Below are 27971 nucleotides of genomic sequence, written 5' to 3' on the forward strand. Positions count from 1 at the left end.
TAATTAATAAAACAGGTTTTCTTTGGTTAAATAATGTCTAAAAGCTAGATAGAGATACCATTGTTGATGCAATAAGCGTTTTGTGAAACTTTCTCGTAAATCCATGCTATAAAAGTTTTTTTTTTTTGGTTTTTCACATGTGCCTTAAAAGTTTGGACAATAAATATTTTTTAGATAAAATTAGAGTTTCATCTCACACCTTATGTCGTTCTCCACGTCTTGTGCTTGCATTGAACCAAAAGGTACATTAAAGTAAAGTTCCCATGAGTAAAGCTAATAATTTCATTTATCAGAGTAAAATAATCTATATCCCATTGAACAGTTGGCAAATTATTCAGATCAGGACAGAATTTTTATTAAGTAACAAACAGGGCCAAAATGAGTAAAGTTATCTACAATAACAATTTTATGCCATTGCACTACAGCTGAGTTGAATATATGTTTTATTATCGGCTAAACGGGAAGGAGTGCTCGAGCTAAGTCCACAGACGCAGTCAGATGCAGGTTGGTGACTTTTATTTATTTTTACCACTAAACTTTCATGCAGTCAGATGTGTATTTTGAGTATTAATTTTCCAACAATATTTTCATGCAGTCAGATAAAGTTCAGTTCAGTTAAATACGCAGTCAGATGCAAGTTTTATTAAAGACTAAAGCAGTCACATGCAGTTCAGTCTAGTTTAAATAGAGAATTTTTATAAACAACACTTTCAAGTTCTGTAAATTGGATACATACGTTTGTACATTTTTGATTGTATCAGGTTAATAACACCGTTTTCTTTATAAAGCTGGTCTGCAAATTACTTATTGTGTTTCTTTGCATATTCTGCTCCTTCCCTCATTGCTAGCGGTGGTTGGTGTCGAAAGGGTTCATTTCACATTAACCTAAAACAATAAAAAATGTACAAATGTATGTATCCAGTTTACAGAATAACCACAGAAGATGCTTTGTAAATAAAAGCAAAACGTGTCTGGTGTAATTCTTTTTAACTAGGAGTAGATTGCAGTCAGCTCAAGACAGATAACCTACAGTAACAGATTTCAACAGCTGCTGCGGAAGATGGATACGCAAACAAACGTAATTATGGACGCTTTGTCTTGCATTTCCAAATGTCCTCTATATTAGGTTTAGAAGGATAAATCTCATCCTGCATAAAACTATCCAACATATAAAGTTTAACAACACTTGCAGATCGAATAATAATAAACCTAAATATATTAATGTTCAAGTTAAGAAGAGTTGTGCCAGTGCACAGAAAACCAAACAAATAGTTCAAAAAATTTGGCTAAATAACGAAATTGAGACTCTTTATGCCTAAAAGCAAACCCTACATTGGAAACTATATACAACACATCTTAATCCTACGAGTCTTCTAAATAATACTGCTGTTTTCTCCCTTTTTGTCAGCAAGGTTGAAAATCGTACATGTGCAGTAATAGAAAAAATGAAAAAAATAAAACTCACAAATGAAAGATTGAAAGTTTAAAAGCTAAACAAACTCCCAACAAAGCCACTAATTAAGCCCAGTCTAACGAAAAACATCACTTCTATCCAAAACCTGTTAACCTCACTGACACTATATTGCACACAGTAGAAACAAAACTATTTGAAGAAGGTCTGAAACACAACGTCAGCACACAGACAGACGAAAAATACATAGAAAACCTCATAGTTAAGTCAGAACGTAGTTTGTGGTCATACAAGGCGAGAATGTGGGTCTCGTGGGAGGCGTGCGCGAGATAGTCCCTGCAGTTGCGCTATCCTCTGTGCCCTCGGTGGTTCAGATGGATAAAGCATCTGCCATGTAAGCAGGAGATCCCAGGTTCGAGTACCAATGGGGGCACACATTTTCACCTGTCCCCGTTGATATATATCAACGCCCGTCAGCAGCTGAAGGTATTAATATAAATTTAATTTCGAGGTAAGCATTGGTCTGACGGAGAGCTTATCGGTAATGAAATCAGAAACATAATAACACAGAAGAAAGAAAACAGAGCAAACCGAAACAATACAGATTCCATAACACCGACAAAACTTACAAAGAAACTACAGGAACACAATGGCATCATCACAAGGGCAGATAAAGGAAATACAGTGGTTGTTATGGATAAAGAGCAATACATCAGTAAGAGACAAGAGATCACCACAAAAAATAAAATTATAAAACTAAATTCAGATCCAACTAACAGATTCCAAACGAAGGTGAGAAGCACTCTGAAAGACATTGAACATACAGAAGAAAACAATGAAAAAGGAAAATTGTTACAAACACATTTGACATATACCGAAAACTGACAACAACAGACACAATTATACATGAGACATCACGACGCCCCAGTTTTCAAAAGCAGGCAGCACTTAGATACATGCTCCACAGACTAAACACATTACCATTAGATACAGACAATTATATAAAAGAAATGAGACCCATAAAACACATAGCCACAAACAATGGATACAAAGACACCATAGTAACAAAGCTGGGCAAGAAAATCAAGAAACAGAAAGAACAAACACTCAAGTGTCTACAACACAAGGGCAAAATCACACACAAACAAATACACAAAATACAAGAATAGGAACAATGCAGAGTGTGAAAGAAACAGAAAATAAAAAATGGTGCACAATGACATACGACCACAAATACACACACGGAATATCCAATACTTTCAAAGAACAAGGCATAAAAATAGCACACCAAACTAACGACTCAATTCTGAAATACTTGCCAATAACACCAGAAAAAGCTGATCTGTATAAGAAATCAGGCATATACCAACAGAAGTTCAGTACTTGTGATAGAAGATACATGGATCAAACCCAGAGGACATTTGGCACCAGAAACAAGAACATGTCAGAGCATGGAACTATAGAACAAATCAGTCAACTTTCGAAGAACACTTACACCAACACCAAATTAAAATTACAACCAGAGACACAGACATGGAAATCAAAGGATAAACAACAACAAAGAACACCTCCTCACCTTACAAGAAAACTACCACATTCAAGAAACCATAACAGAAAAGAAATAACTCATAAATGATCAGACCAACTTGCCAAACCACACACTCTTTAAACTGGTTGACCAGTTACTATGACATCAAATGCGCACATATAACCAGAGGCTCCATATACCACTACCAATTCCTCCCACATTCTGACCTCAAATCACTGTCCAGGCCCATCCCCAGGTCCTCCCCCCTTCCTTGAAAAAAAAAAAATTCAACCCGCCGCCACTTCTCTCACGTCTCTACCTACATATCAGCAATTTCAAAATTTCACTAAATCTCTCTCTCTCTCTCTCTCTCTCTCTCTCTCTCACACACACACACACACACACACACGCACACAAAATAGTTTCACAGGTTGGCAACACTCCACTATGAAAGAAAACAAACAAACAGACATCAACACTGTGGCAGTGTGGAATGAGAAATAATTAGGAAACTGAAGTGTAAATAATGCAGCGCAGGAAATACTGTAGAATGCCAAAAACTGCCAAGTGCAAATGTGAAATGAAGCCTTTCGACACCAACCACTGCTAGCAATGAGGTATAACTTTCTTAGGGGCTGTTTTACTTATTGTATGTGGCAATCTCTCGCAGCAGATGTCCTGGAACAGTAACTGTAGGTTGCTATAAAGTAAAAACAATATTTAATCATGTATTGTGTTTCATTTAATATTTATTACAGTTTCAAAATAAAGGCATCTTGACAAAATCTAAAATAAGTTGAAACATACTCACAATAATGAAATATATTATGCACAACAAGTTACGTGCTCTCTGTCCAAAATCACACAAAGTACTGACTTGCTTTGCCAACATGGCTTAACTATTTATACTTTCTTAACAATCCTGAACAATACTTGGCATAGTTTAAAATGATTATTTGATTAATTAACAATTAAAACTCTCGTCCTAAAACAAATGACACATTTCAGTGATTACCTAGATTATTATATATTAAACACATAGTCTCTATTTTAATTGTATCATGTATAAGCGCTTAGGTATCAAATGTTAACAATACACTTGTTATATTTACTAATTACAGAAGATTCATATCATGTAAAATGTTCCTACCAATTAATAGACTTCTACACATTAGTGTAATTAAGATGCCATAATTATTTTCTTTGTAACTTTTTCCATACACCTCTATGTCAGAAATTACTGTTTATGGTTAAAATTTACGTGTTTAAATTAGTTTCAATTGTACTGTTTCGTTTCAGAGGGAAGGAGCAGAATATGTAAGGATACACCGCAAGTAATTTGCAGGCCAGCATTATAAACACTGTTTTTAACCTAAAACAATCAAAACTGCACAGACTTATATATCCAATTTAGAGAATTATCACAGAAGATGCTTTATAAATAAAAGCGAAATGCGTCTGGTGTAACTCTTTTTAATTAGATTGCACTTACCTCATGACAGATAACGTATAGTAACTAAACTGTGTTGTCTGATCGGCAGCTTGACATCTACAAAGGTAAGGCTCTGCAGTAAAGGACTATGCATTGCATGTTTAAATTGCAGCGTCTATGAATCTGTGTTTTCTATTTGTTTTGGTTCACAAATACTGTCTTGTTAGTTTAACAGTCTGACAATTACAAAGGTTTACCTTTCTCTCTGCTAGGGTGTTCAGTTTCAGTTTTTTATTTTGCAGAACTGTTTAGTATCATCCAGTTTTTCCAATAACGGGTCTAGATCTAGTGAAACTGGTCCTTTACTGCTGATTTATTTGACTGTTTCAGGTGACAGTTCTGGCGAAAAGCTGAACCCTGAATCAACACACATTGATTAACTAGCAACCAAATTCCAAATGTAAACCTAACAACAGCAGAGCGTGGAATGAGGCTCACCAATTTGACTCAAACTATGTGAATAGAAGCAAGTTCCTAGAATATTTCACGTGAGTGGGGCACAGGCAAAGGTAAAACGTTCACTGAAGATTTAGGCGTACAGTATGACACGGTTTCGAGTGAGGGTTGTTGGAATGGTGCTGTAACTGAGTGGATGAGATTGCAGGCTCGCAGTTCGTCAGCCAGAGTTCGATTAGAATAGTTAGATACAGGTGTTCGTTCTTTCTGCGCACTATACGAGGTTGGAGAATTGTTAAGGTGGTTCGATGAACCCTCTGCCAGAAATGAAAATGAAATAGAGATTTCGGTGCATGACCTAATAGCTAAATAGAGACGAACAAAGACAGAACTGAATTTTCTGTAACATAATTTTACAGACTAATTAACTTTGTTGATTGTTTTATAATCTAATAGTTAACGTGTAAGGCATTAGGGTCTGTGTAGCTAGATGTTGCATAATAAGTGCACACAATACCTTTAATCCATGTAAGGGCTGAACAGTTTTGTACTGCAGCTACTGTACTGTAACTCTTTCTAATGGTATTAGCAAAGCTTTTGCATATTTATCGACAGAACTGTACTACATTATATTAACACTTTTTCATCTGAGCGTACTCTCCGATAATGTATATTTCCGTGACAACTTTACATTTGAGCAAATGTAAAGAATACGCATCAGTTTTAATATACTACAGTATCAGTATGACTTGAGTGTACAGCTCGAGCGGCCTGGGTCATTCGTATATTGTTTAGTATTGTCGGACGCCTTCAGTCACATCTGCACGTAAACGGGGTTTAGTTCCACGTTCTGCCAGCAGCAATTGTTAAATAAACAGGTAATATGTGGTTTGTAAATCCAATGAATGTGCTCTAAGTTATAATAAAAATCAGATCATAATCTTAAATTTTTAAAATTAATATGAATAAATAAACAGACTCACCAGTCAGCAAAGTTTGCATCTGGCTTTGATGGGAGAAAACTCGTTGATCATATCTTCATAGTTAAGACGGTTGTCAGTTAGGCGGTCGGCTTCGATGTGAAGAATGGAAAGATGCTCAATCACTGATCAGACAACGTAGAACGTAGGTACGATTTCAGTCTTTTAATAGCCGAAAACGAGCGTGCTGCTGAACAATTTGTAAGTGCCATATACATAGAAATATTCTAAGAGCAATGTCAACATTCGGAAACATGGACTGTAACCTCCCTTTTAGTAAAAATTTACTCATTTTGACAGGTATATCACTAATCTCAGAAGATTTCAAAAGTTCCCCGAAATGTACACATCCACTATGGAAGGAAAGCTCTAAATATGTGTCATATGATGCTTGCAGTTTTGCTGCATGTTCAGCAATATCGTGAGGTGAACTGTTCTTAAGGTTACTGAAAACTATGAAGGAGTCCAACAGTGTGCTATAGCTTTCCTTCCTCCTCTCTAATTCGGCGTACAAGTTATTGAGCACTAGGAGAAATGTTTCGACTCTAAATTTTTCCCTTCCAGTGATAAAAACTTCTTCTGATTCGCTTTTTCACCACGAAGTTTGCGTTTTCGTGATCTTTTATAGGTGTATTCATAGTCTATATCAGTCACAATCTCATCAATTTATTTTCATAATAATCGAACATGCCACAAATAGATACAATAAATCCTACAAGTGATTTATATAATTCACGCACTATTTTAGTATCAATATTTACATTCTGCAATTTCAGATTTACACTATTAAATCACTGGAGTATGTCCTACCAGACTGTCATCATGAATACTATTTCTAGTCTGCTGAGTTGATTCAATAAAGCTGAAGCCTCATTTCGCGCAAGTGGTTTTTCAAATGTATTATTGGCAATATGTGTGGGGGCATTGACAACGCCCTCCCCGTTTTCACATAGAGTTCACACACCTCTTCTCTTGCTGACAACGTGTTTTTGATGAACTTTTTACCGTTTTGCTTCCTGGCTTCGTGAGAGAAAGACGTGTATGCAGAGAAAAAATTATAAAGGTTTTGCACTACATTGATAAGTGAACATGTTTCCCGACAACAGCTTGCAGCACAAGTGCCGACTAAATTCAAAGATGTGCTGCACAAGGCACACAATGCGCTTTCGGATTTCGTTCTTTAATGCATGCCTGGAAACCATTGTTGGTTCCTGACATATTGCTTGCATTGTGATATGACTGGCCTCTACAGTCAGTAATATCAATGACATTTGTAGACAGGACATTTAGTATGGCCTCAGATAAGTTTTCGGACTTGTGTCCTGGGTTTGGTAAAAACAGAAGGAAACATTCAACAGGTTGACCATTCTCGTTCACATATCTTAATATGAAAGATAATTGATCAATATGTGAAGTGTCCACAGTAGAATCTGCTATCATAGAGAAATATTTGGCCTGTTTTATTTCACTTATGATAATTCTTTTTATTCCTTCAGAAGGAAAGATAACTTGTATGTCCCTGCCCTGCATTTCTACATCGTTAAATGTGCTCTGCAAGAAAGGGATCAAACTCGGCTATAAGTTCAAGAGACAACATAAATTGACCATTGTGTAATGAATGGAATGTTTCCACATAGGGAAGTCCACGACTTGTTAGCTTCTTCAGTACTGCAAAAACCCTTTTCAACACACTGCTCCAGTACATTTTTTTCTGTCTCAACACATGACTCGAAATGGTTATCTACTGTCCCAAGAGACTTTTTTCTTGTTAAGAGTGATAACTCAGAATTTTTGTGTTCAAGTTAACTCTCATGATGAGATAAACTATTAGAAATATTTTTCCAATCCGCAATACCATTAGTAGCAATCGCAGCCTTACCACCGAACAAAATGCATGATGCAGAAAAAACAACACCGATGCTACAGCAGTATACTAGAAAATCACACAAAGTTGATTCACCACTTAAAAGTTTACAGTAAAATTCATTTTTGTTCAAGTGTCTGATTTTATCGCCCATTGATCTTCTTGAATTAGAAAAATCACCGTTGCAATTTTGATTAAAGCCATGTTGTAAGAGAATATCGATTGTTGATTCATTGACACACCAATCTGCAGGACCATCACTAACGATGTTATTTCTTTTTCTAATGTCTGACTCGACACATAGTTTTTCGTGAAACTCGAAATCAGGAACAATATGCTTTTCTTCATTTTTAACTTTTGTTTCGTCTGCATTTACCACTTTTACACCAGTTGCAGTGCCAGAAATATCATCCATATTACTTGAACTCGATGTCTAGCCAGAAACATATTTTGCGTAATTTATCTACTGTGCCAAGCGTTTTTAGAACATTAGCTTCTCATTCTCGCCTTTCCTTCAATAATTTCCGAAATGCCACCCCACTTAATATCGCACGTTTGCTTTCTTCACTGTTATTCATGTTAAGGTACTTCCAAAATTGTCAACCAGCAGCTAAAACAAAAGAAAAAAAATTGTAAAAGGAAAGAAAGAAAGACTGTATCCAGTTAGAATCGTATTACACTGCATATGAGCACAAAGCTTTTTACTTTAAACACAGCACACGAGCACAAAGGTTTTTCCTTTAAACACGGAGCGAAGAACTGACCAACTCGGATTACTCGACGTAACTGTGCTGTGAAAGAACGACAATGCAGAATAATTTAATTTCGTTGTCGCCTGTTTCTCTGTTGTCAGTGAATAGTAGAAGCACAACTGCCCACTGTAATTCGTCTCGTAAAAAAAATTGAACAGTCCCTTTTTTGGGTTCTGTTTCCTTTGTCGCCGGGATTTTAGCTGGGACGCAGATATGTTCTGAATATTCTTGATACTGTCTCTCTAATTTAAAAAACAAATCATTTTTGCAATTTCTTGCAGTGAGGTGTGCTGCATCGACTCTTATCCCACTTATTCTTTAACATTTTAGCGGTTTCTGTGGGCAGGGAAGACGGACTACAAAGTTTAAGTAGTCTTGTTGGCAGTTGATGTGGTGTGTTGTCAATTGTGTGAACACTGTTGTTATGTCTATACGCAAATGCACCTTTTGTTCCAGTCCTCGAAGAAAAAAAGCTTAGTTAAGGAGTTTAATATAAAATTTGCAATGCCATGTACTATTCGATTGCACAAAGTGAGAACTTTGATGTCATGTAGTCTGCAGCACAATAAATGAAACAAACGAAAGTTGGTTTTTCTTCGTTTTTGCCAAAATAAATTTTTTAAACTGTTGTGAAGTGAATTTCACACATTTTTAGATATTCTGCTTATGTCCTTTTCGTATAAACATGTGTTTAAAACTGTAAAACATTCCCAGTACCAACATGTTTTGTTAAATGGGTGTCATTAAATCAGAGCTCAGACATGGAAGACCACAGAGTTTTCACATTAATTATTGTAATGGAGGGTTGAGTTGATACTTCCCTGTTTCAGTATTTAAGATACTGCTGATTAGTTTATCACAGCTCTTCAGGGGTCCCAGTATTTTCACATGGAAGATATGGTACGGTTAAGTAGAAGCTGACAACATTCTCGGAAAAATGTTTCAGACATTGTATTGTAGATTGCCGTCCTGACAGCTTAGTTCAAAATATTTTCAACAATCAGGAAGATGATACCAGACAGAAACCCAATGTTAAATTTCCATTCAGCCACTAAGTAAACTATGTATATTTCCAAGCTAGTATTGTCGAATGTCGTTCTTAAGGCTTATGTAAACTAGTAAGTTGTTTAACAATATTAAAAAATTTGTCGTTTCTAAGCACAGTTATTTTAAAACGTAAAATGTTAAAATGAGTGCAGAGTGAAAAATGCAGCCCTCTTTAAGGTGCCGCCCCTAGTCTCGTGCCAAGTGGGCCTATATGTAAATCCGTCACTGACTTTTGGAAAGAGTAAACTCTCGAAAGTGTTGCCAAATCCTAAAACTAAAAAACGTTCCCCTAGGATCAATTCGAAATTCCCCTAAATTTTCCTACGAACCCCCGAAAATTCCGAATAGGCATCTGTGTTAGATAGGATCACTGAACTATTAATAAAATATATTTGTGTAGGAAGAAATGATAATTTTATGTACATAGTTGTATTTTATGCAATGCAACTTATAATATAAATACCTTATTATGATGAACAGACACTGGCGAATTTTTTCGACTAATTCTTAAGCGTTGTGATGATGTTAACTGATATAAAAATAGACATTTTTATGTAAGGATGTATGATTCATTATTTGAAAAACTTAGTGATGTTGTTTGTTAACTAACTTCGAGGTTAGTAAATCTGAAAGTTAAACAGTAATAATAATAATATAAAAAAATAACGCACAGTACGAATTTTTCTAATTTAACATGAAACAAAAATATTTCGCGAATGATAAAAATGTGCTCCAATTTGGACTTACTGAACATCGAATATTAAGTCAAATGCTTGAGTATCATGTTGCGTTTTACTATTGCCTGCGCGTTTGTGATCATACGTATTGACGTTGAATAATTCGAGCATACGAGTGGATGAAACAAATCTGACACACGAACTGCAGTCTCATTGCAATGTAAATCTTACCATTATGATACTTTAAAGTACTTCAAGAGACAGATTATTGCGTAATTAATTTTTAATTACAGTGTACACTTGCATTTGATATTATTTCCAAAACGCTTTTCTCCAGTGGAATCACAATCTTGAAATACGTCGGTATAAAATTCAATGGACTTGGTTACATTCGACCACGACTTATTTTGCAACTGATTCCATTTTGATTCTATTTCACTCTTGCCTGTGTATAAGTGAGTTCTGTAATTTTTAGTGAAAATGCCAGACACACTCGGTTTTATTTGAGACAGTGCAACTTGAGGGTGAAGATCGGCCATCGGCTTCAGAATAGAAAATTATGTGGCAATCTTTTTTTAATTTCTCGTCCCAAAGTACAGAGAAATTTCTTGCACCGTTCTTTGACATCTAGTAAGTCTTTTTCGTCAACATTTTGTGCAATGGAATGAAACTCATAGCCAAAATACATTGCAGATGTATGCATTAGATGTGACACGAAATCAAAATCCGCTAATTCAGTGTCACTCACTTTCAGTAGGCTCGATGGTACAACAAGTTTTTGCAGTAAACTTTTGAACATCAAAAATAGATCTTTGAGCAACTTAGTAGGTTCCATGTGGTCAGTTTGGAAAAGTAAATTCAGTTGCATTATATTTTCCAATTCAAATTTTAAGGAGACCAGGAAAGCTTTGAACGGTAATCTTGTCATAATATCGTAAAGCTGTTCAACCATAAACCATTTATCTTCCGATTTAGGAACTGGAAATAGCAGTTGTAGTTATTCCCACTGATCTAATATTGTGTTGATAGTCCCAGACCGTGCAAGCCACGTATTCCACTAAGGCCTTGAATCCTTTTGTTTTTCCAGTACCATTCGTAGTTTCGTACAGTATCTTATACTTTTCTGACCGTTTAGGAATTTAAGAAAATCAATTATGTGCTTCCTGTACTAAGAATTCCAGTTGACACAGTCATGTCTTATATGCCTTTTCAGCGCACAGATAGAGTGAATGACAAACGCATCTCATTACAATTATGTCACTAATTTCATTCTTAAACATAGCGGTGACTGAATTGTGTTTCCCAATCATGACACTCTCACCATTGACGCCAATCCCGACCATATTTTCAACCATCAAATCATCTTCTTGTAATTGAGCTTTAATGGCAACATACATACTTTTTGCATCAGAATCAATTATTTTTATCAATCTGTAAAAAGTTGTGTTCAGTGCCTTTTTCTTTGCACAGAAAACTCGCAGCATAATACACAAAACTTTTTGCATCGAAAGATCAGTGCTATCATTGATTATGATCGAATATGGACCATCACCAATTCTACCAAATCTTGAAGGAAGCACGGACTGAGCACATTTTTAAGTAACATCGAACTTTTAGTACAGTGGAGTTTTAGATCCAAAATCGCAGGCGATGAAGGGTCTAGCTGTGGCAGTATCTCGATCATGTGGTCCACATGAACTGTGCTCTGCGATGAATGCAGCAATTTTTAATTCAGCGATGTTGGTTGTTTCTGACAAAACTGGTTTGAGCCTTGAAGTCAAAGTTTTGCATGACTCTGCAGATTTATCGAAAGCAACAGCTTTCTTATGTTTTTCAGTCTTTGCGTGACACACGAGATGCTTTTTGTGCACTTTTTACATAATTCGACAGTACTTGCAAGTTGCGGAGCATGAATCAATTGGAGCAGGTCCTATCCAGCCTGTAATATAAATAATACGATATTCAGTAATATATAACAGTATTTATCAGTGCAAATTAAACAAGATTGACAAGGTTTAAACGATTTTATAATGAGTTGCAAAGACCACTTCAGATGCCTGGGGAATGGAATAAAAGAACTTTTACACCACCTCCATATCAAACGTCAAGAGTGCAAGCATGAAAATATACAAAATGCCATGCCGATAGAAATATCCCCATGATTCATTCGTAAGCTAGACAGATCAACGAACTCACAAGCAAGTACATGTAAATTGAACAAAATTAATGTGCAACACCTGGAAGTAATAGTAAATCACTGCCAAATCAAGCTCCTGTTCAAAGGCATTCCACAAACTGATCTGAGACACACTGACGACTGACTTACTGAACCTATTTTACCTTTTTTAAGAAAATGTTCTGAAAATCTTGGCTGTTCTCCTGGTCTGGAAGCATTGAAGAAATTCTTGCACAATAAATATTTATCGAAAGAAGCAACATTAACATGACTTTTCATTATGTATTGCTGCAAAACAATGGCCGATGGAAACAATCTGACTGTGGAAATTAGGTTATCTGCCTAACCTCATTTTACTTTTCAATTTAGATTTTCTGTGATCACAATCGGTTATTCCTTTTCTCGGACCGAGTATGATAAAAAGACTATAATATTTCGACTAGAATGCGATAGATTATGTACAATTTTTATACCAATTAAAAAAAACTTGGCTACAAACCTTTGCGTTCTGGATCAGTCTCCCAATATTTCGCATATTTTTGTTGATGTCGCTTCGTGTTTTCTTTTGGCATTCTAGAATGAATATAAGCACGAATAGTTATTCATTGATGTTCTTGTTCATTCCATGGTACTTTAGAAGGACAATTATAACTCACTTTGTAATTTTAAAGAGTTGAATACCCTCCTACACAGGCCATCTAGTACCTGGCCACGTTAGAATCTCAACCATGGAGAATAGAGTGAACGAGTGTGCACAGGATAGGTGAATATGTAGTACCAACGTACTGGAAACCCGTTCTTTCGATATTTCTGTGTTCTACCGCGAGCAGCGTGAAGATGAGCAACATCCACCAATAGCAGCACAACACCATTCAATGCTTGCGTGGTAAGAAGCTTTTTTGCATTGCCTTGGAGGCTAGAGTAAATCATTCCCTTTTTTTCCCCTTTATTGTCATGTCCATTCCCCATCAGAGGTGGGCTGGCAGCAGCAGAAGAGCTGCTCTTCAGCCAAGAGACATAAATAGACAGGAAGACATTTAAAAACAATATAAAGGAGATAACATGGCGGAATATAGAAACAAGAAAGGCGGAACAGAAGCAAAGAAGACATACAAAGCGGTGAATGTAAATCGGAGATAAAAATCTAAAAAAGATATTACACAAAAAAAAAACCACACACTACATTAAAGGCACCAGGTATAGTACGGTTGAACATAAAAATCCGTAGAACGAGTAAAACAGCCACATGACGGACGGCGTAGGAAGGAACTGTTTTGGACGATATGTAAACCATTCCCATCATAGCCCCGTCTATATATATATATATATATATATATATATATATATATATATATATATATATATATATACGCCTTAGATGTTGTCGACTGTATCGCCGCGACAGGAGGTACGGATTACGTGTCCACTGCTGAAGCACGCTGTCTCCATGATCTCACCCGCTGTCGTTCGCGCGCGCTTTCTGTCATTCTCTCAAGAGCCCCCACAAAAGTCCCCCTGTAAAAATGAAGACCCTACAAAAAACCCTTTCCATCTACCTTCCCCCTAAATTTGGGGGAAAACCCCTAAGTTGGCAATACTGACTCGTGTTTTGCATGGTTGACACTAGTAAAGCCCGGTCCACATGCAACGATCTGTCTGCACAGACATCGGCGCAGATGTGTGTACATGCAAAAGATCGCTGCAAATGTGGTGTGTTCACCCGACACAAATCCCAATCTACTACTCGCCCGCCATCTGCCGGTGTAGAAAAGAAATATCAGTGGCAAGCGACTACGCTCCCCGTCAACGTCAAAAATTTAATTCAGTTATTTTGAACTATAGAAATGGAGGAAGTTCTGTTGTGGTCTGTGTTCGCAACTTGTGTTGCAAAAAACATTCAGACCAACCGCAGGAAACAGAGAAAACGGTCAAAATGGTGTAGACAGTGGCTGCTAAAGCGAAAGCAGTTTTCTCAGGTAAATTTACTGCAAGAGTTGCAGGGCGAACCTAACGACTGGCGAAATTATTTGCGGATGGATGTCGAAACTTATAATTATCTCTTAAAGCTTGTAACTCCTCATATTATGAGAAAAAATACTTGTATGAGAAGGGCAATTTCTCCTCATGAACGGCTGGCGGTAACATTAAGATTCCTAGGAACAGGAAGGAGCTACAAGGATTTGGAATTTTCAACTGCAATATCGAAACAAGCGTTGAGTGAAATAATACCCAACACATGTGAAGCTATTTACGGTGTCCTGAAGGATGAGTTCTTTTTATAACAGCATTTAATTTTCTATTATGTTTGCACACAAATATATTCTTTTGAATAAACTTTTGATAAACATACGTGAAATATGTTGTTTTACATTACCTCGTGTTCAATTTCCTCGCACATTGACATTCCAGTTTCATTTGCAATTGTACTCCTGCTTGGTTGTGGCGTTTCTTGATCACTAAGAAAGCCAAGCAGATCAAAATACCATAACGTTGGTTGGTATACTTGATCTACTTCTACACCAGATCTTCTAGATTTCTGAACTTTGGATAACTCTTTTCGGTAAACAGTTCGCAACGATTTTTTTTTTTTCATTACTGTTTATCTGTTTGCCAAAGTGTCAACTGACCACAATTTTTCAATTAGAGCCTTGTATGCTACTATCTTTTTGTCTCGGTCACTATATTCTTTACTTTTAATCTTCCACAAACATGGGTGGTTTCTATATATTTCAATGAATTCACTTACAAACTCTCGAGACCACTGACGAGTATCAGCCATTTTAATGTCCTGTGCGCACAAATACAAACACTAGACTGAACAAACAGCTGTTTCGCGCCAGATTTGCGGCGATCTCCTGTCCACACGCTCCAACTTGTCTGCGCAAATGTAGTTTGAACCCACAGATTTGAGAGGTTTCGCTCAAACCTCCAACTTCCAGGTTTGCACACACCTCAGGTTGGTGCAAATCTTCTGTCCACACGCAACGATCTGTCTGCCCAGATGTGATGTGCGCAGACATTTGCGCGGACAGATCGTTGCGTGTGGACGGGCCTTTAGCAGTAGTGTGCACCCACTTCAGTTCTAGTAAAAATGGTGTCGCGACAACAAAAAGTGTTTTGTATTCATCGTTTTGTGCAGTGCAGGTCAGTAATAACTGTTTAGCGTGACTTTCGAACTAGGTATAGTGTGGATCCTCCTTTTGTACAGAGCATTAGATGAAGGCATGAACAATTTCGCGAAACAGGTTGTTTGTATAACAGCATATCGCCAGGCTGTCCCCAAGTGTCTGACACAGACGTCGAACGCATCCGCTATAGTTTGACAAGGAGTCTGCAGAAATCCGTTCACCATGCAGCTCGACAACTCAACATGCCCCCGACGTCCGTCTGGCGTGTATTGTGTCGACTTTTAGACGTGAAACCATACAAAATTCAGCTACTGCAAGCTCTTCATGAAGATGACAAACAATAATGTGTAGAATTCTGTAATTTCGTTCTTGGCCACATGGAGGGTGACAGTTTTCTTCCACACTTAGTGTTTAGTGATGAGGCAACATTCCATTTAAATGGGAAGGTGAATCGTCATAATGTGAGAATATGGGGAACGGGACAACCACATGAAGTTGTGCAACATGAGAGGGACTCTCCAAAATTTAATGTGTTTTGTGCAACTTCACAGGAAATGGTGTATGGTCCATTTTTCTTTACTGAGAAAACTGTTGCAGGGAGCACATATCTCGATATGCTTGAGAACTTTCTTTTCCCACAGTTGGAGACATTCGAATTACTTCAGTTATCAACAAGATGGGGCACCGCCATTCTGGCATCTGGAAGTGCAGGAATTCTTAAATCAAAGGATCACTGAAGGATGGATTGGTTGCACTGCTGGACCAAGTGAATCAGCCTTACATTACTGGCCTCCAAGGTTGTGGGTCGAAACTGTATGTAATCATTTCTTGTAGGGGTTTATAAAAGACTCTGTTTACGTATCTCTATTGCCAACAACAATGAATGAACTGAAACATCACATAACAGGAGCTGTGGAAGCTGTAAGTCAAGACATGCTCGTTGCAATGTGGAACAATTTGAACACTGCATTGACATACGCAGTGCTTCTCAAGAGGGGCATACTGAAGACCTATGAAAAGGTACGAAAAAAAATTTTTTTAGTTCCACATTCATCAAAAAACAAAATTCATTGTACATGTTCGTTAGTTTCAGAAATACGGACATGCCAGATTATATGATCCTTTTTTATACACCTTGTATATTTAAACAATTAAATTTGTGCACATAAAATTAATGTATTCAGTTTTGTTACAAATACTACCTTTGCCAGTCGAAAGGCTATAGACCACCTGCATAGCACACTGATAAAATTTTGCAAGAGATGTCATTGATAACTGTTCTAGTAGACAACTTAAACCAGCAACTCGTTTAACTTATATTCTGTGAATAATTGCTTTTTTAGAACACCAGCCCATCGAGGATCTCTCGAAACTGTATCGGTATTGATACAATTTGTTGTAATAAAATAACAAAAGACGTCATATTGGTGGTTAAAGATGTACCTTAATTGTAGGAGTTCTTGTGTGGCAAAGAAGTGACTTAAAATAACTAGCTTACAAATATTCTTTTAAAATTTATGAATGGCTCAGACTGAGCTACTTGCTAATTCTTTTGCAAAAGCATCAGTCTTTACTATACTTTTTATTGTGAGTGGTAGTTTGTTTTACCAGATGACCTACTTATTTTGAATATTTACTCACATTTAAGTATATCATGCTCAGTTTCTAAATTATTGACGCTGACAAATCAGTACTGCAAGAGCAAACTTCCTTGTGTGTAACATTGAGTTTTACAGAACATACTTCTATTAAATTGGTAAGGAAGTCACAGAATATTTTAGAAAAGAGAAAGAAATTCTAGGTAGCAAGTAAATAACCAGCAATCTTCCATTACACAATTTTAAACTCATAGGCTCCTCAGCCCAATAAGACTCTGTGCTGTAGATTAATCCTCATAAAAGCTTTATCCGTTGATATGTCATTATGTGACGTTATTAATAACAATCATAAAAAACTGAACCATGAACGATCCGTTTTTATAAATTTTCGATAGTGTGTGTGGCGTAAAAATGATGTGATGTTTGACGAAATGTTCTGAGTTGTTACCCACACGAGAATGCCCCGCATAGATCACTAACGAAAGTTGATAGTAGTTCCAGTGGTTGTCAGTATTGTGTGTGATGCCTGTGGCCAATGATAAAAACGGGCCTGAGCACACATATGTGTGACATGAGCAATGTGGTGTTACTTGCCAGGCGACATAAACGCATGAAGCCTGAGGCCTGTATTACACTGTAAAAGATCTTTGTCAAACATTTCGTCAAACTTCTTTGACCGAACTACTCCACTGGAGCTATTACACTATCGTAATATTGTTTGTTTATGTTGTTCGGGAATGGAAGGCGAACAGGAAATTGCCTATAAAACAGCATATGTAGGTGGTGAGAGCATTGCTTGAAAAGAAAGAAAAATAGAAATGATTGCAGGTAAACCGTGGATTGCGAGAAGAGAAGCTTGAAGTGTTTACCAGAATTTGCTTCATAAGCTACGGTGTGATGAGATGAAGAACAACGAAAACTATTAGTACTGTGTGAACAGACTTTTCAATTTGCCCTCATGAAACTGGCCCCATCATATATCCATACGTGATACTCAATTGAGAGATGCCATTTCTTAATTTCATTCATCATAATCGATGCTTTTGGAAAGCCTTTAACTGTGTCATGCACGATTTAAATAGTTCAACACTGCACTAGCTTGTACGCATCTTTCATGTATAGTATGACATGCTTCACGAATTTATTCTCATTAACGATTAGGAATGTGTATATAGGTATATTATGTGGTGTTTGTATGTGTGTTGTTTTGCGTCTCTTGCCCTGCAGTTGTGTTTTTATGGTTTACTGCAACTGAACAGATTTCAGTTGTCCTATTTTCCGAAACATCACGTAAAATACCTATGTAAACATTTTTACTTAATCATGACAGCAAAGCAAAGCATCGCGCGAATCGTGAAAAAGTAGGTAATTGGTATAGTGTTTCATTATTTAAATCAAGAATGTTATTTCTGCTAAACATCATGTGTAGGTGAGGCGAAAGCTATTCCAGCTTTCAATATAGTACTTGAATCCCACAGTGTACCATTTTACATATTATTCCAGAACCATGTGAACCATTCTATAGAATACCTAAGGAGGAATTCATGAAAGTTAAGTTAGATATTTTAGAGTACAAATAAAAACATTTATTTCACTTCAAACACTCTTGGCTTTTCGCAACTCTATCTCCTTGCACATCCTTTCTTGTTATATGTAAGCTTAGCGTCAGTCACAGTGCAGCCACTTCAAATGCAGCTGATTGCTGCAGTTATTTCTTTGTAAGATTCCTAAAGCTTACTACTGTTTTTGTAGTCACCATGATTTTTGTTATAGGATGATGCATGAAATGTGTCTCATTTGTTCAAATGGCTCTAAGCACTATAGGACTTAACATCTGAGGTCATCAATCCCCTAGAGTTAAAACTACTTAAACCTAACTAATCTAAGGACATCACACATATCCATGCCCGAGGCAGGATGCGAACCTGCGACCGTAGCAGCAGCGCGGTTCCAGACTGAAGCGCCTAGAACCGCTTGGCCACAGCAGCCGGCTTGTTTAATTTGTTTCGTATGTAATTTATGACTCGCACTGCACATCCTGTTGAGCATCTCAGCAGCAGTAGTAGTAGAGCTTGGAGAAACAAATGCATTGTGAAATGACTAGTAATTCACGGTACTGTCGCTTGGGGACTAGTGGTCACAACATGGCCAACAATGGACGACTGACAAAGCAGCAGAGATGGGCAGCTGTGGTACATTTCCATGAAGGGATCCTTGCAAGTGAAACATTCACAGGATGTGTGATTAATGAGTATGGGAAGAATCAATACTGAAGCAAGGAAATCTCAGTCAAAGGCTGTTTGTTCGCAGCAAAATATTAAAATGGTACAAGTTCTTCTACAGAGATGCCCCACAAATTTTGGAGGAAGTCAGTAGAGGAACTGAGCATATCCAGACACTCTCTCTAATGGATTCTTAGAAGTGATCTCCAGATGCTCCCGTACAAGTGGTCATCTGATCAGAAGTTCAATTTGGAACACAAGCAGCAGAGATGACACTTTGCCAACTGGGCGAAAGATAGGGAACAAACTATCAACAACGTTTGATTTTCAGACGAAGTGCATTTTCATTTGGACAATGTGGTTAAAAAACAAAATGTGTGCTTTTGGGCAACTGAAAATCTGTAAATGCTCTATGAACAACAGTACCATGCTCGGAGGATTAACAAGTGATCGTAATTTCTACTCATGGGCTTATTGGACCCCTTTTCTTTGAAGGAACTGTAAACTGTGCGCGTTATTTGAGCATGCTCTGCAATAACTTCATTCCAGAGCTTCTTGCTACTGCATTTCCATTTAATATCCAGTGGTTCATGCAAGACAGAGCAAGGTCACATACTGCAAATACTGTCTTGGATTTATTATATCATCTTTTTGATGTGCAGATGATTTTTCTCAGATTTCCAGGTCGTTTCATTGATGGCTCTCTGGGGGTACCTAAAGGAAACAATTTTCCTGAAACGTCCACATGGTTTAATGGAGCTAAGTCAATTTATTCTTCAAGCTTGCAGTGAAATCACAGAAGACATGTGACAGATGGTTATTGTTAACATCAGTGACTGAGGGTGGGAATGCAGATGGTGGACATATTGAGAAAGTGGTGAGCCAGAACAATTATTCATAGAATGTTGTCCATGGTAATGTAGCTTCTTTAGAGCTTGTCTTGACAGTAAAGTTTTTATTCAAAAACTTAATGGTGACACATTTCGTGCACCATCCTGTATGAAGATATTCATATTTTTCATACTTTGCAGTCATCACTGTGGTGGTAGCCACGCACCAAATATACTTCGTCATTTTGTAGCCTAACTCAGGGCCAGCCACGACACGCTGAACCTCACACGGGCAGTATGTCTGGGCCGTGGCTTGCCCTGTCTCGGCTTTGCTCACTCCTTCCTGGAAGTACTTGGTGCAGCACGACATTTCACTTGGTATTGCGGCGTGGCATTTTTAATTAGGCAGAACTCTCATCAATTCGTCAGAATTGTGGTGTCAGCGTTGTGTACCATTCACTATTTGTTCTTTGTATAAAGGGTGCTCACATGTTCAGTGAAAGTTTGCACAAAAGGATGAAATGGAGCCGTCTATCGTCACAATCATTTAAAAATGAATGGAACTGACAGAAGAGATGGATGAGGGTCATCAGTCATATTACGCAATCACATAAGCAACGTGTACTGCAAATTTGCTATGAAATTGTAGTACAACACAATGCAGAAAGCCCGCATCTCGTGGTCGTGCTGTAGCGATCTCACTTCCCACGCCCGGGTTCCCGGGTTCGATTCCCGGCGGGGTTAGGGATTTTCTCTGCCTCGTGATGGCTGGGTGTTGTGTGCTGTCCTTAGGTTAGTTAGGTTTAAGTAGTTCTAAGTTCTAGGGGACTGATGCCCATAGATGTTAAGTCCCATAGTGCTCAGAGCCAATGCAGAAAGAATTTAAAGATTTAGCTGACAATGAAACACCAAAAAATTACAATGATGAGATTCATTGTTCAGTACATCAAGAAGCACTTCTAAATTTTCAGGCACACAGCACATGCAGAAATTGGCAGTACGAATAGTATAGGAATGAAGTTGCATGTTTTACTCCATGTCGTTTGCGACAGTTTTCGATGTTACTGAACGAAGAGTATGGGGCCTATGTATATTACTGGTTAAGTCAAAGTGCATATGCAGAACGATTTTTCTATTTAAAACTCGCTGTTATCGAATTTATGAAGGCAAAACGAGTGTAGGAATGAAAATTAGAACATCCAGAATGGATTGCGGATCTTAGGTTTTAAGCAGACTTGACTGCACCCTGCCCACAGTAAGGCAATTCAGGACAAGAAATAACTTCTTTCTGATTTGACGGAGATGCATTTAAAAAGAAAATTGCGTTATAGAAGGGACACATTCTGACAAATGTTTAAAACTCTCCAGAGCGTCTACATTGCTTTCCTCAGAATTTCTGCGTCTCCATAACGAGTTTGCAAAAGTGTTACAATATTTTGGTCAACATATTTATGTGAAAGACTTTTTTCGATTATGAAATTAAATTAGTCACGATTTTGTGGCAACTTGGGTGCAAAACTGAATGAAATTTCTGTGTCTGTACGTTTTCCACAAGTTTTACCAGATGAAAATTACATTATGTTTTCATCACGCTAAAAATGATTAAATAATAATGAAAATTTGTACTTTTTATGAACTGTATTGTTGATAAATGTGAAATATAAAACCAAGCTGTATGGAGTCCCCCTCCTTGCACTCAGACAGCATGGTGTGGTGGTGTGGGAAATGTGCAGCAAAGCTGAGCGCTCTTGCACTCAGGCCCAGGTATGAACTAGGGGGTGGCAAAAAATAACGTAACTGATAGAAATAAACGGTTACTGAGAAGTAACGGTTACTGTGATAACCGTCCATCTGATACTTGCAGTTATTTCAGTAACTGCCAACAGTGCCTCGCCCCATCTATTGACCGAATATCGTACTACGTTTTCGCGTCAACTCATCGGAGATCTGGCTACCAAGGCGAGGGAGAGACCATTTGGAAGGCGTTCTATAGGTTATGAGAATAACTGTGAGGCTGCGCGCGATCTGTTAATAAGAATTGTATACTACTACGTGCGCTTTCGTTACTTTTAGCACAAACAATTAAATAAAGTTAATATCAGAGGGGTGGCTGATCCGAGCTGCAGTACAGGCATTAACAATTACGGCCGTTCCCGTGAGCCACCGCCTTATATGTCCATTTAGCTTGGGCGGGTAGTACAAAGATAGTTACAATAATGAATTCGAGCGACTATGGAAATAGCTGTCAGAGATCTGTATTTTCCTCTGGCAGTTATCGTTATTGGCTCACAGTTCTCGTTCTCTGGCAGTTATCAGGCTACCACTACAGGTAACCTGGAAGTTGGTAACGGAATAACTGTGTGTCTGTGTTCCTGACTCTGTTATATTTCCAGAGAGGATAGTTACTGGAGCGAACAAATATTTTCGTACTGTTTCGGAAATGCCCCTGGCCATCGCGAATGACAAATAACATGCCAGAAAGTATAACACAAAACATTTGAATACAATAATTAATATCCTCATCATTTGTCAGGCGATTGTCAAATTATGTGAATATATAACAGCAACTGCTAATATTTACAGAATTGATACACTGTCAGAATAAAACACAGTTATGCACTTTTAATAAATTTATCACACACATGATACTTGATATTGATTGTTGTGACAACTGCTGTCAAAACTGAAATATAGCATAATTTTTACCGAAGCTCGTATAACAGTCTCTGTTAACATATTCTTCTACAGAGTAGGAGGAGGGGTCAATGGAAGTGTCCGATTCCACCTGTCTGCTTTGACATAAAGGTGTTTTGGTGTGTGAATGTCATTACAGCATGGTGTTTGTGGGTTGGTTGTCTGTGTGTGTGTGTGTGTGTGTGTGTGTGTGTGTGTGTGTGTGTGTGTGTGTGTGTGCGTGCATGTGTGTGAGTGTTGTATTGGGTTTATTTGAGCCTTGGTGTTGGATGTGTGAAGTCGTTGGCGGCAGTGATTCTAATTCCAAATGTAAGATTTGGAAGTTTTTTCAATGAATTATCAAGTTTTATTGTTTATGTGTTTGGCGTTTTTGTTTGGTGTTATTGGTTTGTTATTTGTAGTGTGGTAAGATGTTTAATGTGTGTGTGTGTGTGTGTGCGTATGTGAAAAATGGGGGGTGGGGGTTGGGGGTTGGACTGGCCAATCTAGTTTTCTGGTGGTATGTAACATTTTTTTTCTAGTTGTCATGTTTTGTGTATTTATAGTGTATTGAATGTGTTTTAATTTATGTAGTGATGTTTGATTTGTGTATTTTTGAGGTTATGGTTTTGGTTTTATTTTCTGCAGTTGTAAGTGTTGGTTTTTTTGGTATCAATAGTAGTGGTGGACCTACATAGGTCACCGGAAATGACCGAGTCCCATTTTCTTAGTTGTAGATGTTTGTGTTTTGGTATCGTCATCTGTGGTTGGGCTATATACGTCAAGGGAAATGTCCGATTCCAATTTTCGTAGTTCTAGTTGTAGGTTTTGGTGTTTTGGTATTGTCACCTATGGTTGACCTATATAGTTCAAGGGAAGTGTCTGATTCCTGCAGATTTTTGTTAGTGCAGTGGAATGCTGTAGTTTTTTTTCTGTTTGTTCGTCATTTGTGTTTTGAGATCGTGGTGCGTTTTTTTTACTATTGTATTTAGCTTGTCCTCACCCTAAAACCCCCAACTTCCCACAGTTATCCCGTTAGTTTGATTGTATTTTTGGAGGGAGATGTTATCGTCTTATTTATCTGTATCTTCGTGTTTGTTGCCGTGTGTATGTAGTGACATCATAGAGGCACTTAAAATAGCCATTTCCTGCATATTGAGGACGTCATGGGTCAAAGCAGACGGGTGGAATCGGACACTTCTGCATCTAAAAGTCTTTCAAATACTCTGTAAACCGTGCTTCATCTGAAAACAAGTTTTTAATGGTTGCTGACTTGCTGTCAGTTTATTGAAAATGCGTGTTCCTGAATATTAAACCCCTTTTTGGACCCAGGTAAATGATTTTAGGTCTTTATGTAGTTTGCTGTTCCTATTTCTAGTATTGATATTATGTATTGAGCTATTGGTTGGAAATAATTGCATCAAATTTCATTACTAGGAAGCAGTGGTTAGAATACAAAGTTCCTCGAACAGGTTCCTACATGATGTTCTTGAATTTATACCACAAACGATTTTTATTACACGCTTTTACAGGCTAAAACTTTAGCTCCATTTGATGAGTTACCCCAGATTATGATCCCTTATTAAATAAAGAATGAAAGTATGTAACCTTTTTTATATTTATGTCCCCTACATCTGACATCATTCTCACTGCAAATACAGACTTGTTTATGTCGTTATTTAACTGTAACCCCGTCAGAGTATTCGGTAGTGAAAAATAACTTGACAGTTATTGATAACTGTTATCAAAGAATAACTGGAACCGTGATAACGGTTACTCCAGAATAACCGTTTGGTCCACCACTAGTATGAACTGAGGACCCATCAAAGTTAGGCCCTCACTGTAACTTTTATTAAAGATCTTTGCTGAAAGCTTCCCTACTTCACTGTAAGAGATTTACTCAAAGGGATTTGATACGTTATATCGTTGTGTATGGACTCTGCATTGCTGACACCAAACAGAAATTTATCGTTGGCCACAGTGACGTCAAAATGACGGCTTGGGTACAGGAAGTCTTGTGAAATGATGGTTTGGTGCCGAAAGATATGCGGAAATGCCGCTTAATCAGGAACAGAATTCCACAAATTTCACTAAATCTCACTCACACACACGCCATACAAACAGACATAAACACTGTGGCAGTGTGGGATGAGAAATAGTTTATGAAAGTGAAGTGTAAATAATGCAGCACAGGAAGTAATGCAAAATGCCAAAAACTGCCAAGTGCCAAAGTGAAATGAAGCCTTACGACATCAGCCACTGTAGCAAGGAGGGAAGGAGCAGAATACGTAAAGAAACACCATACGGAAATTTCAGACCAACTGTAGAAAGAAAACGCTGATTTTAACCTAAGACAATCAAAAATGCACAAACGTATGTATCCAATATACAGAACTACCATGGAAGATGATTTGTAAATAAATGCAAAACGTGTCATTCTTTTTAATTAGATTGCAGTCAGCTCAAGACAGATAACCTATAGTAATAGATTTTTACAGCTGCTGCGGAAGATGGCCACCCAAAGAAACGTATTAAACAAAACAGTATTAGTGAACCAAAACGAATAGAAAACACAGATTTAAAGACACTGACATTTCAATCTGTAAGTCATAGTTTTCTATTGCAGAACCACAAAATCGCTTGAGAATGGCCTAGAAGGCTGAAAGTAGTTGTGAACAAATAAAATTACTACACAGAAAGTGGAAAATGAGAACTTCTTTTAATAAATTCATTGCTGTAGTACCCACTTTCACACTTTTTGACTTGCAAGGATAGTAACAGCAAATAAATTGAGTATATTAATTTTACTCATGTAAACTGAAGTCTTGAATATATTCAAATTTTATAACAATTTGTTTAAATTTTCAGAAACAAAATAAAATTAAAAAATATATTCGTAGCAGAGATCGAACATGAGTCACCCTCCCTCCCATGCCACCCTCCAGCTCTCAAGGAAAGGAAAAAATATAGTGTTGTCGGAGTCTTTCTTTCAAGTAAATGATTTAAAAATCAGTATTGCACAGGGTTTTAACAGAGTCGGACCTGAAACTTTTTCTGGCTAGTTAGAAGTCACCATTCGTCTTCCAAAATTTTAAAAATACTACATATACTCAGGTACGGCCGCTCTTGCCTCATACTCTACACTTGTGCAGTATGTTACATACAGTTTCAAAGGAAAATATTGACCTGATGCTGTGGGCACTGTAGTTCTCGTACTGCGGGAAAGAATGAATCACATCAGACCACGAGCAGTCCAAAACAGACAGCTGCCTCCCTTTTCTGAGTTCATCATAGCATGGCTGACAATCGTTTCAGCACTCGACACTGGTTTCTAATTATAACGGAGAGTGTTACAAAATATGTTTTCGTCGTTTTTTTCTTTTCTTTTTTTTTTTGCATACCAGCAAGCACTGTAAGAGAAAGGCATAATTTTATTGCGGTTTCAGCTCGCTTTCAAAGGGAGGTGGCATAATTCTAGTGCGATTTCCAGCTCGTATTCGAAGAGAAAGGGCTTAATTTTAATGCGATATTTACAGTACGCTGTAGCACATTAGCAAACAATAACCAGCAGCCACTGGTGGCAGACCACCCTTTGTAAAAATACAGGCCAACTCCGAAAGCAGTTTTCAGTTTCTAAAAATTAACTTATGTTGTTGAGACACCTTAACGAACAATGTTGAATATGAGAGTGAAATGGATTCAGTGCTGGCTGGCTTCAGCTTGCTGCTTTTGCTTGTAAATTGACGATTCGTTTCACATTAGGTGTTGATGAAGACATATTAGAAAAAAATAATACAACATTTTGAGTATGTTCCAGAATTAATCCTTGCAAACACTAATCTCTCCCTCGTCCACAGTCCAGTCCATATGAATGCAGTAGTTTTCACATTTATAAACAACATAGCTTTGAGGTTAACTTACCCTGCAGTAAAGAAACAGTGTAACCTCCACTTTTCTCTCTCTGAGGTAAATGTTATTGTTTTGAACGTCGTATTCGCCTCACCTATTGTGAAACATGCGAACACAAAAGTCGACAGACAGCTCTTTGCATCGTCGACATTGCATGTGATGTCACGTTTGCAGGAATTCTTACGAGATGAGTGTTACCCTTTCATACCATCTCATCGCTCATAATGTTTTCACTGATCTAACGATGCGTTTCAGCAGCTTTCACGACTATAGCACTAACAAGCGAACGATACAGTCCAACACGACAGCATTGGCCCTGAGATTTCTTATACAGGAAGCATTCACCGAAAGAAACTAAGTGTGAAAACTGTAACTGCTAAGACACACTTCAAGTATATTAAAAAGAATGCTGAAAGTTGCCCAAGCCGTAGCTCGCCAGGCGACTGACGATATACTGATAAGCCAAAACATTGTGGCCACTGTCCGCTGCGACGTTGTATGCATTGCGGGCACGTGACACAATAACACAAGTATGCAAGTGCAGCAGACACGGATGGGAGATCACTCCAACGAAGATGTGGGCTGCAAATGAAGAAATACCTCAAGATAAGCGACTATGACAAAGGGCAGATTGTTATTACGTAGAGCCTGTGAACGGGTATCCCGAAAATGGCGGAGCTGGTCGAATGTTTATGCGCTACTGTCTTCAGCATCTACAGAAACCGGTAGAAGGATAGTGAAGCTACCACTAGGCGCTAAGTGGCTGGACGTTCATGACTCTTCACACAATGTGGGGTTTGGAGGCGTGTCTGCGCTGTAAAGTAGGATAGAATCTCTGTGAAAAGAGCACAATGCCGGTGCATGCACAAGTATTTTGGACCACACTGTTCATCGTACATTGTTGAACATGGAGCTCTGCAGCAGACCACCCTTACGTGTTGACATGTTCACCCAATGACATCACCAATTACAATTGCAGCAGGAACAGGACCATCAGGATTTGGCCGTGGATCAATAAAAATGTGTCAACTCTTAGAGGGAATCACATTTTTGCTACACTAGGTCGACGGTCGCCTCTACAAAGGCCGTCATTGTCTTCCATGATGGCGATATCATCTTCCAGCAGTATAATTATCTATGTCACAGAGCTAGAACCATGCTACAGTGGTTTGAGGAGCATTGTAGTAAAGATATGTTGAAGTGTCGGCGACCAAATTCGCCTGATGTAAATCCTATGGAACCCAACTGGATCGCTATCAGGTGCTATCGCTGCATACGCAGATCAGCG

Source organism: Schistocerca americana, chromosome 8 (assembly GCF_021461395.2).
Source record: "Schistocerca americana isolate TAMUIC-IGC-003095 chromosome 8, iqSchAmer2.1, whole genome shotgun sequence".
In the NCBI taxonomy this organism is placed as follows: Eukaryota; Metazoa; Arthropoda; class Insecta; order Orthoptera; family Acrididae; genus Schistocerca; species Schistocerca americana.